This window comes from Macrotis lagotis, chromosome 2, assembly GCF_037893015.1.
Source record: "Macrotis lagotis isolate mMagLag1 chromosome 2, bilby.v1.9.chrom.fasta, whole genome shotgun sequence".
In the NCBI taxonomy this organism is placed as follows: domain Eukaryota; kingdom Metazoa; phylum Chordata; class Mammalia; order Peramelemorphia; family Peramelidae; genus Macrotis; species Macrotis lagotis.
In genome coordinates, this window is record NC_133659.1 from 147,882,035 (window position 1) to 147,899,817 (window position 17,783).

General features: G+C 34.6%; 1 protein-coding gene across 4 annotated transcripts in view; it reads left to right on the top strand.

The window, feature by feature from the left end:
- ARID4B (AT-rich interaction domain 4B) overlaps positions 1-17,783 on the top strand; it is a 215,696-nt gene that overhangs the window by 9,454 nt on the left and 188,459 nt on the right. The window lies entirely within an intron of this gene.

Consider the following 17,783-nt stretch of genomic DNA (forward strand, 5'->3'; position numbering starts at 1 on the left):
TGAGAGGCAATATCGAACTGCAACAGAATGGTGACTTGGTGAGTGGAGGGAAGGGGATATATATATATATATATATATATATATATATATATATATATATAGAGAGAGAGAGAGAGAGAGAGAGAGAGATGATATAAAGATGCAAATGGAAAGATTGAACAAATGATTTGATATGAGGGATGAGAGAAAGTGAGGATTTTAAGGGTTAAATCAAGGCAGTAATCCACTGTGTCCTTAAGAAAATTGGTGGTGTCTACAGCAGTAATAGGGAACTTGGAAAGAAGGGAGGGTTTTGAGGGAAAGAAAAGAGTTCCATTTTGGACATGTCAAGCCTGTTCAAGGTGTCCCAAAGGCAACTGATATTGTGGGACTGTAACTTGGGAGAGAGGCTACAACTTCCTATCTAGATCTGGGAATTTTCTGTATCAAGAAGATAATTGAACTCGCCAAGTGAAATATCACAGAGGAAAAAGAGAAGAGGACCTGGGACAGAATCTTAAGGGATACTTTATTTTTAAAGATCTTGATAACTTTTGTATCACATATCATTCCTATGAGTCAAACAGGTAACATTTTTGTAATCTTATGGATGAGAAACAGATTCGGTGAGATTGAGTGATTTGCCCATAAGACATACATTAAGCTGGTATCAAAGCCAGGATTAGACTTCTAATTTTCCTCTTTGTTGTTTGTAAAACTAAACCATACTGCTACTGTAGCTGTATGTATGTGAGTAATAAAATTTATTGCCATTTCTTGGCCTTATAGCGACTCATAGATTGAGTTTGTTGTAGTCTATTAAGATGAGTATAATTTTTAAAATATTTTAAAAATTTTTTAAAAGATTGTAATTGATCCTTAATAACTTTGTGTTTACTTTTATCTCCCTGATATAATGCTTAAGGGAAAAAAATGACTCACATAAGTAAAAAATAAATGCTGATATTTAAACATTTTCCCAATTGATTGCTTAAAAATCAGAATTAACAATATGATTGTACAATAAAAGTAAGATTAAAATTTTCATAAAACAATTTACCTCTGAAAAAACTAGCTTGCAGATTGTTACAACATAAACTTGGAAGATAATAATACTTGATGGTCTTGAATTATTTTAAAGTGGGAAAAAATAAACCTTACCCCTTAGGAAATCTTGGAATGAAACATTAAAGAAATGGAAGATCTACATCTATTACACATACATACCCCATTAATAAAAACAGTGCCACAGGGGACCTCAAGATCATTGAATTCAGGTCTGCTTATTTAGACAGGTAAATGACAGCCAGGATAGATAGCTATTTATTCGTCTCTTAAAAGTACTCTCTGTTCTTAAACCTTAGTACATTTTTTAGTTCTTACCATCCTTAATGTTCTTTCCTTCTTTCTTTAATGTCTTTATAATGCTAAGATTATATATCTTTTAAATTTATACTCTTTATATTATTTGGACTTGACATTACAATTTTATTTTTTCTCTCTCTGTTGTAAAGTTTTCAGTTAAAATATTCTTATGCATTCTCCTTGTCAAAAATAAATAGAAGTCTTGATTATTAGTCCACAGTTTTTGGGAGATTTATCTTGAATTCATGAGACTTCCATTCAAGTATCAGTATTATTATTTGTTAGCTGTGTGACCTCAATTCAGTCCCTACACTTCTCTGGACCTCAGAGTCTACATCTGTAAAACGAGGATGTTGGATTATAAAATCTCCATAGTCACTTCCAATTCTTTAATATTCCCTAATCAGATGTGACTTGAAAGTGTGTTGAGGTTTAACTTGGTAAAGCCAAAGCCTGGATTGCATCTTCTACATACAATTTCTCTTGTTGATGTCTCAGTTTCCATGAATTTTATGCTGAGAATTTGCAGATTACTATTGTTCATCCTCTCAGTTATTCAGACTCAGAATATGGGTCTTATTCTCAACTCTTCAAACTCTTTAAATAGCCCTGTCCAGTTTGAAGTTGATTCCCATCATTTCTCATAAATGTTCTCTCCTTTCCTGACACTGGCAACAGTCATCCCTGTTGTAGTAGTTGAGTCCCTACCGCCAAACATGATTCCTTTCTCCCTTTCTAATTGTCTTACATCTTTTTTTCCTCTACATCTTTGGTGATCCAGTGATACTGGTATTCTAGTTCCAATTAAGACTTTACATGTCCGGACTGCATTTTTACTGGCTATCCCTCATGTCTATAATTCTTTTCTCTCTTCACCTTTCTCTTCTATTTTCCCTGGCTTCCTTCAAGTCCCTACTAAAATTCCATCTTCCACAGGAAGCCTTTTCTATTCCTCCTTGGTAATAATGCATCCCCTCTCTTGATCACTTCAGTTTACCCTTAATATATTTTATTTGTACATAATTAGCATATTGTCTCCCCCCCATTAGACTGTGAATTCTTTTGATAGGAAGGACTAACTTTCTTTGCCTTTCTTTGCATTTCCAATGTTTAGCACAGTGATTAAGATATTTTTGTTGTTCATTTGTTCAGTTGTGTCTGATTCTGTGGTCCTGTTTGTACCATAGCCCACCAGTTCTGTCTATGAAATTTTCTTGGTGAGAATACTAGAGTGGTTTGCAATTTATTTCTCTAGTGAATTAAGACAAGCGGAAATTAACTGAGTTGCCCAGGGTCACCCAGCTATTAAGTGTCTGACGCTGAATCTTCCTTTCCATTTTACTCATGAGACCTTTTTGAATCATAAATTTCTTAAGAATTATATATTGTTTGTTTTTTCAGTGTGTGGCTGATTAGAAACAGTAATCTGAAATTAGAATAGTCAGATAAGAATGAAAAAAAAAGTAAAAGCTGGGCTCTGATATTGAAGAAAAGAGACAGAAATGAAAAAAAAGACATTTTTGCATTAAAAAATATTTGTTTAGATTTAAAGACTCTTGAGTTGTCTAGGAAAGATTTTATATTTGCTACCTCTTGTTTCAGAGGGCAAGTAAATCTGTAAACACAATTATAGTTAACCTGAAGTTTTGTTTGGTGCTTCACAACTTCATAGAAAATTACCTATTCTTCATAATCAGACCCCCTTTGGTTTTCCACCCTTTACTTTATCTCCCCCACATACTCTGAGATTGAGTCACTCTCCTTTACTGTGTCAGAACGAACTCAGACTGTGTATTTTTGCCTGCCCCCCCAGCCTAGGTTCTGTCCTCCTCAACTTTGTCTCCTGCACTTTAAGAATGCTTTCTGACCTTTCTTTATAGAGTACCTTCCTTCTACTTTCATCTCTATTATTGTTTGTATTGTTTGTCTAGAGGTGCTTGGGTGCTGCTCTCCCTAGTTAGTGGGTGGGTTCTGGGTTTGACCTTTCTTTGTATTCCCAGAGATTGACTCAGCACCCAATGTAGGAGATTAATAAATGATGTGTTCCATAGGAGCTTTGTATTTTAAAACACAACATAAGTTGTAGAAAAATACAGATTTTTAAACCAAGGACATTAATATGATGTGGAATGAAGGTAGGGCAAGTAGTAGATAAGATTTTAAATAATTCTAAACACCATTGAATTATAGCTTTTAATGTCAGTGTAACCCATAAAACCATCTAACCAAGCTCTTTGTTGAGTCACATTTGACTCTTTGTGACCCCATTTGGGGTTTTCTTGGCACTGGAGTGGTTTACTATTTCCTTCTCTATCTTATTTTATTGCTTAGTTGCCTGAGGCAACCAGGAGTAAGTGACTTGACCAGGGTCACACAGTTAAATGTCTGAGGCCATATTTGAGCTTGGGAAGAGAAGTGATTCTGATTGCATGTCCAGCTCTCTATCTACTGTGCCACCTAACTGCTCTTTAACCAGATTTACATGTTAGCTGAATAGTATGAGATAGTTCAAGTAAAATTTACTTTGCCCAGGTCATTTAGCCTTTAAAGGCCTTAGTTTTCTAAATTCTGCAAAATACGTAGGTGAATATTCCTCACATGCCTAGTGATTTTGTAAAAATTAATATTTTTGTATCATTTCACATATAGGGTAATCAAATAAAAACACTATACTAAGAATGAGCTCAAGAGTTGTTACATATACAGTTGAGCTAATTTTATCTTCTAGGTAGGTTCATGTTAACCCAGTGGATTTGGAAAACTTAAATCAACAATCTGAATTAGCTTTGAAGATGGAAGTAGGACAAGATGTTAGTCAGGTATTCCACATTGGGTGAAGCTATGCTACTTTAACTTTCTTTTTAACTTTATTATAATTATAGATGTTTTTGTTTTGCTTTAGGACTCAGCCTTATTCATTATCCATTGCTTGTTAAGAATGTATTTGCTTATAGCACCTGAGTCAATAAATGAGTGATTTGATTTGCTATTTAATTGCTTGTTAGTTGATTGATAACTCTAACACGTTTAGCTATTAAAAAATTAAATGTCTTGAAATAAATTTTAAATTACTCATTTGCACAATTTTTTTGTCTGCCTGACAATCTGTTTTAAAATTGTCATTTTTACCTTTTTTGTGTGTGTAATTTCTTTCTTTCTTTTTTTTTTTTTTTTTTTGCAAGGCAAATGGGGTTAAGTGGCTTGCCCAAGGCCACACAGCTAGGTAATTATTAAGTGTCTGAGACCGGATTTGAACCCAGGTACTCCTGACTCCAAGGCCGGTGCTTTATCCACTACGCCACCTAGCCGCCCCTGTGTGTAATTTCTTAATGGTCTGCTTTTTTTTTTTTTGCTACTCTAAGCCTCAGAATTCTATACCAGAAGTATGAGAGTAGGGGTCCCATGTGAAAGATAGGATTTGATCACAGAATCACAGCTTTTCAGAGCTTAAAGGTACTTCTGTGACAGCTAGTCAGTCCCCTTCATACCTGAGAAAGAATACCCTCTTAACCAAGCATACTGGGGAAAGTGATTATCATTCTTTGCTTCATGACCCTGATGAGGTAGCCCATTTAGTCCATATGATCTTTAGGAAGCTTTAATTATGAGGCAGGTGTTCCTTCCTGAAGTTTCTATTTGACAATTTTTAACACCTACCCATTGTTTCAAGTTCTGTAGAACAAGTCTAAAACCCTTTCCTCTTCTACATGACAGCCTTTTAAATTCTTGAAGTCAGCTATTTTATAATTTTTCTCCCTTCCCTTTTCCCCAGGCTTTTCTTCCAAGCTCTTTTGCTGATTAGATTTGTGACTTTGACTAAGTCATTTCATGTCTTCGAGTTTCAGTGTCTGAATCTGTAAGACCGAGTTGAATTAGGGAGTTGGTCAGCAAGGATCCTTTGAGTGCTAAAATTTTAGTATTCTATGACAAGACTTAGAATGAGTCCTCTTTATGGCATAAAATGTGTTTCCTTGTTCTGAGTTTGGAGAATATTGTCCTAGAAGTGTGTAGTATAAGGAGGAAAACTTGTTTCACTGTAGTGAGAACTTTTTTTTCATAAATAAACATTAGCTGGGTCATCCTGCTCTCCATGTTGCTGAGAATGCAGGGTTTGTCTGCTAGTTCAGGCAAGTTAAAAATTTGCCTCAGCAAGCAATTGAAGCAGTTCCTAAATACTGTGGTAATACAACTATTCCTATCATTATAGATTATTTATAACATGGTTGTTTTCATAGGTATCAACTGATTAGATAGGTTTTAAGTTAGTAGGTCTTGAAAGTTTGGTTTGTAGCAGGAGATAGGCTAGGACCAGTGTACTTAAGTATATACAGCACTTTGTAAACCTTAAAGCAATAAATAAATCTCAGTTATTATTCATTTTTACCACATGTGCTCTAATTTCTAATTCACAGGTAAATGACTTAAGATTCTTACTTATGTCAAAAATTTTAATATGAATTTTCCTGGAATTTAAACCCTTACATATTTTAAATTTACAAAAGAATGGGTGATAATCTTTTTTAAATTGCATCCTAATTTTATATTCTAAAATATAAAACAAAAATACTTTCATTAACAAAGAGATTATATTCCAAGAATACAATATATTCTCTTTCAAGAACTTTATTACCAGAGCTAGACATTGTAGAGGTTTTTTCATTACAGGATATAGACAGCTTTCTTATTGCACTTCAGGAAGGTACTTTGTCTCTATTTCTCCTAAAGATATTTGCTTAAGGTTTTGTTCTTTTATTTATCTGTTGTGTTAATGTTTGGGTCATGAAGACCTGACTTCTACTTCATGGGGGGGGGGGGGCATGTTAGCCATGTGAATTCCAGGAGATAGTCTATACTTATTATTTGAAAACACAAAATATTGTTGCTCCTTATTTACCCTCCCCTCCCTAATTTCTCTTTTCAAGGAAAATATTTTGAAGAACATGAGTATGTATAATTTGATTGGCATAATCTTATTCCTAAAATATTGATTTAAAACATGACTCTAGTTTGTCTATAATGTACTCCCTCTTTAACCCGGCAACATGTAGCTCAGATACCATCTTTTGAGTGAGGCTTTTCCTGATTGCATTCAACTGCATCATCCCAAACTACCCTGTATTTAACTTGTCTTTTCCTTATTTGTATATATTGTTTTGTTTAATATATTCTGTTAATCTTCCCTCATTAGAATGTAAGCTCCTTCAGGGCAGAAGCTAATTTGTTCTTGTCCCTGTATCCACAGGAGCACAGAGCATAACTCATAGTAGATGATTGTTGACAGAATAAAATAATGTAAAGCCAGAAAAAACTTCAGAAATGTCCATTTAGGTTGAGATAACCTCTAGACATGGCTCGAAAAGGGGCACATTTTCAAATGTTAAAGTATTTTATTTATTGATATTCTTCTTTCTTCCTTTATACTTTTCCCCTTAGGTCTGTTCACCTTTCAATTGTTTGATTTTATGATTCTTTTGATTTCATACTTCTTGAAAAATTCTGACTGGCTTCATTGTTTTGTGAAGTTTTTGACCATCTGAGTATTTTCATAGATGTTTACACTCCCCTGTTCAGCTGTCTTTGCTCAGTTTAGAGAGGAGAGGAGTAAAAGCACCCACAAGACACACAGCACCAGACTCAGGGGATACAAAGAAAAGTGAAAGGCCAGCTACAATTTAATGGGGAGAGACAGCATACAAATAACTAGCTACAAGCACAATTTAGGAAAGATAAATAGATAATTCCCTCCACTGAGGGATTGTACTACTCTTAAGGTGAGCAGGAAAAACTTTTTGTAGAATGTAGGCTTTTAGCTGAAAGGGAAGTTAGGAGGCAGACATGAGGAAGAAGAAATATTTCCTGTTCTCTTTGCTTTTAAGAAGCTTGCATTCTGTCTGTCTGGTATAATCAGCATAATTTGTTTATATGATGACCTTCCTAACTTTAGAGATTTAAGCTCCTGGAGAACAGGTTCTGTCTCAGTGTACCCCAGGCCTAGTTTTGAGCCTTACCCATTTATTGGCAGAATGAGTCAAACCTCTGAGTTCGTGGGATGTGGAGAAATTCCTTACGTTGAAAGCCAATCCACAACTAGTTGGTACTAAGATTTGAGAGAGCTGAGAGGTTAAGTGACTACATTGTGCAAGATTATAGCATATGCATCAGAAATAAGAATCGAACCCAGGCTTTGTGAGTCCAGGATTGATCCTCTCTCCACTATGCTGGACTCTTTCTTTCCTTTTACATATCACAGTTTTCTGTGTCTCTTCAATTGAATATTCATTTCATATTAATCAGATTTTCAATTAAAATGCTCAAGTGGATATAAATCTCATCTGTATGGGTTTTCCAATTCTGATTTCAACTATCTGTGCCTGCTCATCCTGTAAAAGAATTGAAAAGAATTTATGAAGTCCTTACAATGTGCAAAGTACTTGCCAAGCATTGGAGATACAAAGTAACACTGTTCCTGCTCTTAGGGAACTCACATCTCTAATGGGTGGGGGGTAGGAGGGAGAGAGCACTTAAAGGAAATTTTAGGTGAATGTCTAATGTCAAGATCCTGTACTCTCTAAACAAAGCAGATGGTGATGCATCTTTATGATTTCCACCGACATAATGATATCCATTTCTGATCTTGAACCATCAGATAGCACCGAAGACTTTGCCTTTGAGAACTTAGCAGTCAGTCCTCTCTTGTTGATTTTTTTGGATGATGGAGGAGGGGACCTAGGATGGAAGTATGTCTGGGAGCAGTACTACTATTTCTAGAATGATTAGTAGTAGATTTTGGTGCTGGTGAACATTGTGGGTCCTTTCTCCACAGGGGTTGCTCCTTTCAATGATGGCTGCAGGGGCCAGGCTAGAACCATTGTTAATTAGTATTTTTGCTCTTCCAAGGGCTCTAGGGCTTAGGGGTTGAGGGTTACATTCATTGGTGTCTGAGAAGGTGTCTGAGGAAGTGGTGGTGGTTTAATTTGCATGGCATATTCTATGTAACTTGTTTTTGCCCTCCCATAAGTTAATCACAGTGAACTAGAGGTCTTGTTCTATTTCTTTTGATATCCTGAACCTATCATTGAGGTTCAGGAAATATACATTATGCCTTTACTCACAATCCTTGTGAATTCTCACAGTAAAACTTCTTTCCCTTCTATTTTTAATATTTCCTTTTGAAATGTAAGTTCGAGGGCAGAGATTGTCTTATATCTTTTTTTTTCCTTTTTTGGCATTATTATTTTTTTTTCTCTTCCAGTCTCTCCCCTCCATTATAGCAAAAAACAAACCCCAAACCCACCTTATTTTTTTTTTTTTGCCATTTTTGGCCATGGCCATGGCCAAAAAATGTATGTTTTATTCTGCATCTTGATTCCATCACACTTTTTTCAGGAGCTTGATAGCAACAGGCATCAATCATCAGTCCTCTTCCGGAATGCTCATTAATTAATTTTTTAGTTATAAGTTTTATATCTTTCAAAGTTATTTTTCCTTATATTATTATTATTATTATTATTATTATTATTATTATTTTGGCAAGGCAGGCACTGGGGTTAAGTAATGTGCCTGTGGTCACACAGCTGGGAAATTATCAAATGTCTGAGACTGGATTTGAACTTAGGTCCTCTGATTCTAGGGCTGGTGCTGTATCCTGTGAGACACTTAGCCCACTCCCTTTTCATTATTTTTACTTTATAAATTATTCCCTTAGTTCTGTATTCTTCCTTTTCATTTATTGAATTCTTTTTTTAGGTTTTTGCAAGGCAAATAGGGTTAAGTGGCTTGTCCAAGGCCACACAGCTAGGTAATTATTAAGTGTCTGAGACCAGATTTGAACCCAGGTACTCCTGACTCCAGGACCAGTGCTTTATCCACTACGCCACCTAGCCGCCCCCCATTTATTGAATTCTTAAAATTCAGTTTTGATTCTTTGACACTGGAAGGACATCATATCAATTGATACAAAAAAAATTTGAGACACTTGAAACATTTTAAATATTTCTATTTTTAGCATTCTAAAAACTTCCTGAATAATGAAATAAAATATGCTTCTACCCATAAGGACCTGATGTGTCAAATGATAGATATGCTTAAGCACTTTATAATTTAAAAGTTGTGAATAATAGTAACAAGCATTTATATAGTGCCTACTAGGTGAGCCCAGTACTGTGCTTAATAATGTACAAATAATCTCACTTGATCTTTACAACCCTAGGAGGCTGCTATAACCTTCATCTTACAATTGTTGAAACTGAGACAAACAGAAATTAAGTAATTTGCTTGGCATCATACAACTGGGTCTTTTTTGAACTAGGATCTTCCTGACTCTAGAGCTCAATATGCAAGTGCCTCTGAGATGCCTCTAAATAGGAGGAAATGCTCCTACATTTATTTTTTGGTAGTCACTTATTTGCCCATGTCTATTTTTCCTTGGAACTTCAATGAATTTGTCAGGTATTTATAAAACTTTGTGAATAATGTATTTAGAGTAAATAGAATTTTATATTTGCATGTAATTTCCACTATTTGCTAATTTTTTATTTTTCTGATTTTTCAGATTTTTGGGGATTTATGTTTATTTTAGCATATCCCTTGTGATATAATTTGAACTCTGATGAACAAATTTTTAAAACTAATAAGAAATATTCCATTTGATTCACTTGAGGGTGAACTCTGAGATAGTGAATTTCATGATTATGATGTAAATGCTACAGTTGCCATTCATGAGGCAAACAATCAGTAAAGTTTCTTCTACAGTTGATTAAGTGGGAATGAGCAATATGGTTCTCTTCAGACCCAAGCTCATGATAAAAGAGAGGAAGAACCACAATAGCTGAAAAGTAAAGATGGTTCTTGATAACGGGTTGTTCCTTTTTAAGCAACAAAAGAATGTATGCCACAGCTAAATATTATTATTCACCTTGACCTGAATATCCTGCATATTTGACAACCTGTGTTGTTGAGAAAAATTCAGTTTTTCCTTTTTGAATTTTATTTAATTTTCTAGTGCTTATTAGAAATATTGAGAAAAATACAAATGCTGAGAACCACCAAGTTACTAGCAATGCCAATTGGTCAGTTATAGTTGCTTATGCCATTATAAGTGGAAGAAACCTAACCTTAAAAAATACCATATTTCCCCATGTATAAAAGATGCTTGTTAATTTTGGGGCCCCAAATTTGAAAAAAAATGAATGATATAAAGTTATTGAATTCAAGTTTTATTTGTTATGAAATTCCAGGACCTTCTGCTCATAGCTTTCAAGCATCTTTTGAGCAATTCTGGTGCATGGACATTCTGTTTCATGAACCTGAAGTACCAATTGTGTCTTTCTTTGAAATCAATCACTTCTTTTTCATCAGCAGTTCTTCTGGCCTTGTGCTGAACCATCATTGTGGACACAGGAATTCCAATTGCCCTTTGCTATCCAATCCATCTCTTCAATTCCTTTTCTAACTCAGGCCATTTTGCTGACTTGCCTCTCATGGCCTCCTGTCAGGGCATTTTCAGTAGGGTTTCTTCTTCCCATAGCAGTCTCAGATCATTTTCTCAGTTAGAAGAGGACCAAACTTAGGTTCAGCATCACTATTTCCATTCATTTTTGCAAACTGCATCACTTTGAACTTGAATTCAGCACTGTACGAAAATCTTTTCTGAGCTATTTCTGGGTAGAACGTTGCAAAACATAACCTAATATACTAGTAACAAATGTGAAACAATGAGAGCAAAGACAAGTGTGAAGAAGTGGGGAAATGAAATAAAAAAATATATACAGCAATGAATGCAAAATCAAGCACGAAAAAGCGAGAAATATAAAAAAAACTACAACCCCCTGGATAAGATGCTCCCAGTTTTTAGACCCCAAATTTTTCAAAAAAGGGGTGCATCTTATACATGGGAAAATATGGTATGTGGAATAGCTTCTGGGAGTAACGTGTGATTAGTACAAAAACCTATTACCACATATTTGATTTCTTGATATAATGAGGTACCTTTCCTTTTACCTGAAAACTGAAAGTAAGCAAAAATCTATTTTTAGACAAGTTTTATATGTTATCTTAACTGTGGAATTCTTTTATTGAAAATTGTCAGAAGGCATTTATTCCTTCTATCAATGTATATATCAGTATACATCAATTATGACTATATAAATCAATTCTTGAACAATTGTTGCCTTGTAAGACATACTTTATATTTATTTAGTAGTACACTCACATATTTTCCATAATATTCTGGATATGTCCATTATCAGTAGCTGCATAATTTATTTAAAAGTTTGTAAATCAAACAGTCATCAAAATTACATCCAGAGTCAGGTGAAGTGTTTACTGGAGATTGTCCAAGTGGCAGATTGGAAGTTATAACATTCATGGTTGAAAATGTGCCATACTTCTAACACTACAAAGTGCTGGAACAGGACTACAGATGTTTGCTTCATTTGCAAAAAATCTGTTTAAGGCAAATGTGAGACAAAATAGTTATGCAAAAGAGGATTCCTCAGCAAGTGATTACAAATGAATTTGAGAAAAAATATTTTCTTTCTCCTATTTTGTAAATGTACTTTAAAAACAAGTAATTATGAGCAAATATAATTACTCTTGAAAATAAAAATATTCCTCAGTCTATCTCTTTTTTTTCTTTGCCATACTGTGTCATTTTGTTAAACTTGGTCCTTCCAAATGTTCTAAAATTCCTTCCTTTCAGTGCTGCAGTCTACTTTAAATTTACTTCTTTCAGGAAGACCTTGTCTTCATCCTTCCTCCCCATCACATTCCTTCTCAGACCTTACTTAGCATTTTGTTTTGTAATTCATATTTTTTCTATAGTAATGTAGTTAGGAAAACTTACTGTTATTATTAGAATTAACTTCCAACTCTGATATTAGCTATATGGCTCCTGACAAGCTACTTAATACTTCTCTAAATCTCACTTTGCTCATTCATAAAATAGAGATAATAATACCTGAAGTACCTATTTCACAGGGTGTTTTGAGGGTAATAGGAAATAATAAAAGCTATTTGCAAACTATAGAGTGCTATGTAATAACAGTAGCTTATTATTTTTTGTCATCATCATCATTTTTGTTGTTATTTTCCTACTAGACAGACCTTTCATGGGAGAATCCTGTTTCCTAGAATTCCTGTTTTAGAGAAAACTTGCTTTCTCTAAACTTTCTCTTCACTGATATCTCTCACCCTTCAAGTGTTAACTGTATTTAAGTTGTATTAAATTAAACTTGGAAAGTACTTTAGAGTCATCAGGCCCAGAGAAATTGTGCTGTATAACTACCTATGGTCATACACTAGGCAATTCACTAACCTTTGCTTTTTCTTTACCCTTCTCTTTCCTTGTTCAATTTAGTTCTGCCTCCTACTTCTGCCAGTTGGATTAAAATCCTGAAGATGTTTAGATAGAGGGCCTATGGGTCCTGGCTAAAGCAAGGGAAGTATAAGCAAATTGGTATAAAGTTTGCTTGTGTGCTTTCTGCCTAATGAACATATTGGTGAAATAACTGGCTCAGTGCTAAAAATGAAAATCTAAGTAGATCATGTAACTGTAAATCAAGGACTGTGTTTGAGAATTTATCATTATAAATCTCCTTATGTTACCACATTGGCTCTTATTTCCTGTTTCTAATAAAACTTAACTCCTTGTATTCAGTAACTTAGCCTTGACTCAGAATAGCAAGGTCATTTTCTTTTCTTTATCCCTTACTTTTGTCATATGACTATATAATTTTACTTGCTTTTTTTTTATTTCTATGTATATGATAGTTCATTTGTAAGAATGTGTGAGCCTCCAGGGATAGGAATCATGTTTAATTTGCTTTCTGTAACATTTAATATATTGCTATATACCAGTGGTATACTTGTTAAAGATTGTATGGAAATTACTGAGATTAAATTTTTTATATTCCTACTATCTTTTGTGTCATAATATTTTCAGTGAGTTTAATATTTGATGTACTTATATGCTTACATATGTAAATAAGAAATGCATTGTGCTATAATGGGAAGAAGGTTGACTCTGGAGTCAAGAAAACTTGATTTCAAATGGTATTTTTAACACACATGTTATAGGTATCCCTCAGAGATATTGCTTCTAGATTACTGCAGTAAAGTGGGTCACACAAATTTTTGGTTTACCACTGCAAATAAAAGTTAACACCATACTGTAGTCTAGTAAATGTGCAATAGTTTTATATCTAAAAAAGGTACATGCCTTAATTAAAAAATGCTTTATTGGTTAAAAATGTTAACCTGAACATTATCTGAATCTTCCGTGAGTCATGATCTTCTTGCTAGTAGAGGGTCTTTAATGTTGGTGGCTGCTGACTGATCAGGGTGGTGGTTGTTGAAGTGGTCGGTAGGATGGTTACTGACAGTTTCTTTTTTTAAAAAATTGTTTTATTCCCAAATACATGTAAAAACAATTTTTAACATTTGTTTCTAAAATTTTGAGTTCCAAATTCTTTGCCTTTCTTCTCCTTCCCTTCCTCAAGAAGTCAAGCAATTTGATATAGGTTATACATGTGCACTCATGCAAAACATTTCTATATTAGTCAAGTTGTGAAAGAAAGCATGCATCAGTTCTTTCTCTGAAAGTAATTAGCATTTTCATCATACTTCCTCAGATGTGTAAAATGTATTGCAAATCTTAATTTGTTTTTGTTCTTCAGTTGTATCAGTCATATCAACTCTTTGTGACTCCCGTTGGGATTCTCTTGGCAAAAAAAAACTGGAGTGGTTTGTCATTTCCTTCTCCAGCTCATTTTACAAATGAGGAAACTGATTAATTATTGACTAAGTGACTTGCCCAGGGTCATAAAACTATTAAGTGTCAGAGGCTGGACTTGAATTTAAGAAGATGGGTCTTCCTTACTCCAGACCTGGTATTCTATCCACTAATTATTGTCTTGGATCATTGTATTGCTGAGAATAGCTAAATCATTCACAGTTGATTGTTGTACAATATTGCTATTACTGCATACAATGTTCTCCTGGTTCTGCTCATTTCACTTTTCGTCAGTTCATGTGAGTCTTTCCAGGTTTTTTGGGAAAGCATCCTATTCATCATTTCTTATAACAATAAAATCCCCAATTAAAACTGCTCGGAAAATTGAAAGTTAGTATGGAAGAAACTTAGATTAGACCAACACCTCACACCCTATGCCAAGATAAGATCAAAATGGATACAGGATTTAGACATTAAAAACAATATTATAAGCAAACTAGAAGATCAAGGAGTAGTTTATGACTAAGGAAGAGTTGGAGAACATCACTAAAAACAAACTAGATAATTTTGATTACATCAAATTAAAAAACTTTTGCACAGACAAAACCACTGTAACCAAGATCAAAAGAAACGTAGTAAACTGGGAAATAAAATAAACAGAGAACTGAGTCAAATTGAAAAAAAAAAGCCATTCCCCAATTGACAAATGATCAAAGGAAAGTCATTCCCCAATTGACAAATGGTCAAAGGATATGAAAAGGAAATTTACAGATGAGGAAATCAAAGTGATCCATAGTCATATGAAAAATTGCTCTAAATCATTACTTATTAGAGAAATGCAAATGAAATCATCTCTGAGGTACCACCTCACACCTCTCAGACTGGCTAATATGACCAGAAAGGACAGTGATCATTGTTGGAAGGGTTGTGGGAAATCTGGGACACTAATACATTGTTGGTGGAGCTGTGAGCTCATCCAGCCTTTCTGGAGAGCAGTCTGGAACTACAAAGGGCAACAAAAATGTGCATACCCTTTGATCCAGCAATAATACCACTACTGGGTCTATACCCTGAAGAGATGATGAAAAAGGGTAAAAACATCACTTGCACAAAAATATTCATAGCAGCCCTATTTGTGGTGGCAAAGAATTGGAAATCAAGTAAATGTCCTTCAATTGGGGCATGGCTTAACAAACTGTGGTATATTATATTAATGTCATGGAACACTGTTGTTCTATTAGAAACCTGGAGGGATGGGAATTCAGGGAAGCCTGGAGGGATTTGCATGAACTGATGCTGAGGGAGATGAGCAGAACCAGAAAAACATTGTACACAATAACAGCAACATGGGGGTGATGATCAACCTTGATGGGACTCGATCATTCCATCAGTGCAACAATCAGGGATAATTTGGGACTGTCTGCAATGGAGAATACCATCTGTATCCAGAGAAAGAACTGTGGAGTTTGAACAAAGACCAAGGACTATTACCTTTAATTTGGCGGGGGGGGGGGGGGGGGGGGGGGCGCTGATATCTTATTGTCTGATCTTGCTTTCTCTTTTACTTTATTTTTCTTTCTTAAGAATATGATTTCTCTCTTATCACATTCAGGTTGGATCAACATATACCATGCAAACAATGGAAAGACAGACAAATTGCCTTTTGTGTGGGGATGGGGGGAGGAAAGGAAGATTGGGGGGGGGGAATCCCAGGACAATAATATAATGCTACAATTTGTTCAGCTATTCCTCAGTTGATGTTCTTTGCCACCACACAAAGGTGCTAGAGATATTTTTTTTACATATTAATTTTTTCCTTTTTCTTTTTTTTCTTGCAAGGCAGTGGAGTTTAGTGTCTTGCTCAAGATCACACAGCTAGGTAATTATTGTCTGAGGTTGGATTTGAACTCATGTCCTCCTGGTTCCAGGACTGGTGCTCTATCCACTGAGTCACCTAACTGCCTCCTTTTTTCTTTTTAGTAATACATACCTTTTAATGGTTATTGCTGGGTCAAAGGGGTAGGCATAATTTTTTTAGGCCATTAGGAATGATTTCAAATTGTTCTCAAATGGTTGAATCAATTCATAACTCCATCAATATTGCATTAGTGTTTCAGTTTTTGAACATTCCTTTTAACATTTGTCATTTCCTTTTTCTGTTGTATCTGTCAATATGATAGGTATGAGATGGTACTTCACATTTAAATTTGTATTTCTCTGTTAGAAATTTTTTTGTATGATTATAACTTTTCATCTTAAAACTATTTCTAAATATCATTTGGGTAATGACTTATATTTTTATAAATTTGACTCAGTTCTCCATATATTTGTCAAATGAGACCTTTTGTCAGAGAAATTTGTTGTAAAATTTTTTTCACAGCTGTGATTACAGTGTATTTCCCTTCCATCTTCTCTCTCTCTCTCTCTCTCTCTCTCTCTCTCTCTCTCTCTCTCTCTCTCTCTCTCTCTCTCTCTTGCCTTTTGTCCTTTCCATCATCAAAAGTGTTTTCTTCTACCATTTTTCCTCAGTCTGTTTTTTTTTTTTAATCAGTGTATCCTTTCCTACTTTCTTATAGGGTAAGATAGTTTGCTACACCTAAATGGGTGTTATTATTCCCTCTTTGAGCCCATGATAAGGAGAGTAAGGTTCAATCATGTTGCCCTACCATCCCCCTTTTTAGACCTTTTTCATGGGGAACAATTTATCCTGTTCTACTTCTCCCTCTTTCTCAGCTCTTAATTTTATTTTTTTAGAGATCATCCCATCATATTCAGTTCATACCCATTCCCTCTGTCTAAATGATCTTTCTGTCATAATGAGAAAGGTTTTGGGATTTTCAATTACTACCTTCCCATGTAGGAATATGAACAGTTTAACCTTATTGAATCCCTTATAATTTCTCTTTCCTGTTTATTTTTTTGTGCTTCTTGTCATATGCTTTGAGTCTTGTATTTGAAAATCAATTTTTTTATTCAACTCTGGTCTTTTCATCAAGAATGCTTGAAAGTCTTTTATTTCATTAGATAACTTTTCTTTCTGAGAAATTAGGCTTAGTTTTGCTGCATAGATGATTCTTCATTATTATCCTAGCTCCTTTGTCCTTAGAATACAATTTTCTTTGCTTTCTATCATTTTCTGAGTTTTTTTAATGCAGAAGCTGCTAAATTCTGTGTTATACTGACTATAGCTCCATGATAGTTGAATTGTTTCTTTCTGATTTATTGTATTATTTTCTCCTTGACCTTGGAGCTCTGGAATTTGGCTACAATATTCCTGGTAGTTTTCATTTGGTGATTTCTTTCAGGAGGTGATTGATGGTTTCTTTCAATTTCTATTTCATTCTTTGGATCTAGAATAATAGGGTAGGATTCCTTGTTAATTTCTTTCTTTTTGGGGGGGGGGCAAAGCAGTGGGATTAAGTGACTTGCCCAAGGTCAACATGGCTAGTAAATATGAAATGTCTGAAGTCAAATTTTGAACTCAGGTCTTCCTGATTCCAGGATTGGTGCTCTATCAACTACACCTTCTAGCTGCCCTGATAAGTTCTAGACTTTTCTTTTTTAGCCATGACTTTCAGGGTAGTTCAGTAATTCGGAACTTATTTCACATTGATCTATTTTCCAGTTCATTTGTTTTTCCACAAAAATATTTCACATTTTCATCTTTCCCCCTCCATTCTTCTGATTTAATTTATTTCTTGATGTCTGG